The following is a 3,134-nucleotide window of genomic DNA, read 5'->3' as shown; positions in this document are numbered from 1 at the left end:
CTTTGTATGCTTTTCTCTTTTTTCCCCCTCTCCCTTTTCCTCTTCCATATGGATCTTCATCTCATCAGCTCCCTCCTGACCCATCTGAAGGATGCTTCTCTGATCAGCCTCTGGTCAAAAGTGCCTCTTGATACCCTTTACTGCTTTCATTTCGCTCTGTGAATCATACATCCCTGAAGGCACCCTTGGCATGTGGTACTGTTCTCTCACTGCTCTTGACCCCAATGTCCACACTGGCATGGTGTGGTGGCCCTGAAGCTCTGCAGTGACCATCCATCCCCCTGGCTACCCACAGAGATACCCAGCTTGACAGCAGGGCTGGAGGAGGAAGAACAACATTCTCAGCCCTGATGTGAGTGTCCGGGGTCAGGGTAGGGACTAGGGGCCCAAAACATTCTGCACTATTGCTTATACAAGCACCCAGGTGAAAATAACTCTGGTTTCTAATCACAGCAGTCACCAGGGCTGCTGAGCCCAGGCAGAGGTTCCCCACCTTGCTGTCGCAGCCAAAGCCAGCAGCTGTCTCCAGAAGCACACTACATTTATACATGGCAGACTCTGCTGCCTGCAGATCCCTCTGATTAAAGAAATCATCTCATTTTGGGAGTGTCTAGTAGCCTTCATAGGCTTCATGTTTGGATGTACTATTTGTATAGATGGCATTGAGATGCAGCCAAAGCCATACTGAACTTCTGTTGGTTTTCACATAGACATGGAAGAAATATGTGTGTGCCTTCTGGCATGTGCTCTGCAACTCCTCAGACCAAACTGGAGATGCTGCATCTCCTTATCTCTTATGTCCTTCAGACCAGGCTCCTTTCTACCTGCACTGTGTATCTTGATGCCAGTCTCTTCATCTCACTTCTGATGGCAGGTAATTAAGCAAGGAGAAGGGCATTGGACAAGACAGACGACCTGGACAGTTTAAGCTGGACTGCAAGTATACCTGGATTCCATACATTTTAATGTGAGGAGGTTTTTGTTTGCTTGGGTTTGTTATTTGTTGATTGTTTTCTTTGTTTGTTTTTAAATGAAGATGCTAACATAAAATGTTTGGCAATTTAGCTGTCCCTGAAATGTCAGTTCTGAGGACCAGATTTGGAATGGGATTTATCTCTGATTTTGTTAGAGTATCCATTCTGGCACAGAGTGGAAGTTGCATTTGATTCACTAGTTGCAATCAGACCCATCAATACCAATATCAATCAATTTTTTATTATTTCATATCCACATTGTGTAGATGTCAGCTGTAGCTTCAAATGCATGAACAATGCTTGCTATTTGCCAGCTGATAATTGAAGAAAAACCTTAGCGGTTGGAAATAGTAAAATTCAGAGAAATTGAAGATATGATTTGGTAATTAAAGTGGTTAAGAAATTCCTTCAGTGTATTCTTAACTAAAGAGAGGAATAAACAAGTGATGGAGAATCAACCAAGAGGCAGGGGCAGAAGACAGGAAAGTGGCTGTAATGTTAAGAAGGAAGTTCATAACTCATTAATGTAGGAGAATTATTTGAAGATATTAATGTTATGGTGTACAAGGGAAGAGCAATAGCTTTGTAGAGCTTTTGGCAAAATTTCAGATGAGAGTACAGTGGCCGCAAATAAATGGAAGGTTTTTCATTAGTTTCATAATTAAGCAAAAAGCAAGGGGGAAAAAGGTAGCTGTAAAAAGGAGCTTCTTTTAACTGGAAAAAAATTACAGATTACAGTTACGTTGAAAGCTGTTTATTACAGAGAAAGATATGGCCTCAATCTGGCCTACAAACTTTGTACTTGGATGATTTTCCGTACAACAAAAACCCCACGCATGTTAACTGCAAAGTAGCAGTGAGACATGATACCATTGAGAGGTCTCCAAAGCTACAAAGTGTGAACTAGATATAGACAAAATATAAAAATATATCCAGTGAACTAAACTGCCCATGTGGTTAAATCACTTGGGAACCTGGAGAAGTAGGATTTCATACACAAGAAAGAGACAAAGGTGCTGAGGAGAAAGAAAGGCTTCCTAGTCACACTGTGAGCTTCTGCTCTGTAGAAACCGCTGCTGCCCAAACTCTTCTGAGGAAACCAGTCTCTGTTTGGTGTAAGCTGAAGGCAGAAATATTATTGCACAGTGTACAACAGCATTTACTTTTGGGCATTTGCGAAACAGGCAAAAGATACATTTTGGAGAGAGACTCACAGCAGTCTATCAACTGGAAAATAAATTATCCTCTTCTGCAGCCTACTCCATTATTCCCCACTGCCCTTAGCTGCCTCCTCTGAACTTGGATTCACTACATTTCCAGGCACATCTGAGCTTAGAGAACATATTATGTAGCACAAGGGAGAGCAGGTGGTCCTGTGCAGCCCTGTTTGTGTTCAGCCTAATCTGAAAGATTGGCTTTTGGAGGAGGGGCAGAGATCTGGGGGGCAATATATGCAATTCATCATCACTCTTTTCACTGACTGTGAGAAACTGCTACACCTGCTGCTCTGCTTCAGATGGGCTTTGAAATACTGGCAGACTGAAGGACATATGAGTTTTTCTTTCATGATAACAAAAATAAGCACTTTGTTCTGGTATCTGTAAAGCTGAGGCAGTTTCCTACAAGCAGCGATAATTTGAGAGCAGCTTCTGGCTTGCAGTTGATACATAAACAAGTATTTTTGGAAGTGCTGGTTGCTTTTATTATTAAAAAAAAAAAAAGAAAATCACTGCTAATTTTCAGTTTGCTGAGTCTTTTAAAACATAATTTCCAAAAGAAGCACTTTGAATTATCAGGCAGAAGGAAAATAACTCATTGCTGTGAGAGAAAATCAGCAGTGCTTAGTATGAAGTAACTACTAGAAATCATTGTGCTCTCAGGAGGAGTCTGGGTGCCTTTATGCCACAAAAAGTTCAAACAATGTTCAGCTGTGATCCAGAACCCAGAATAATGATGCAAAGCAAATGTCCACTGATGTACACAACCTGTCCAAGGGGAATCTGAGTGTGTTAGAGGGCTGGTAAGATGCCTAAAACCAAAGTGCTGGTATGGGTGCCCTGATGGGAAAAAGACCCAACACACAGTAGCTCAGAATCTGTGTTGGAAGATGCAAGCTGTGAATGCATTTTCTGTGTTTGCCAGGCACTTCTAGAGAAAGCT

The sequence above is a fragment of the Corvus moneduloides genome, chromosome 1 (genome assembly GCF_009650955.1).
Source record: "Corvus moneduloides isolate bCorMon1 chromosome 1, bCorMon1.pri, whole genome shotgun sequence".
In the NCBI taxonomy this organism is placed as follows: Eukaryota; Metazoa; Chordata; class Aves; order Passeriformes; family Corvidae; genus Corvus; species Corvus moneduloides.
The sequence above is the reverse complement of the archived record's forward strand: the minus strand, read 5'-3'. Positions refer to the sequence as shown.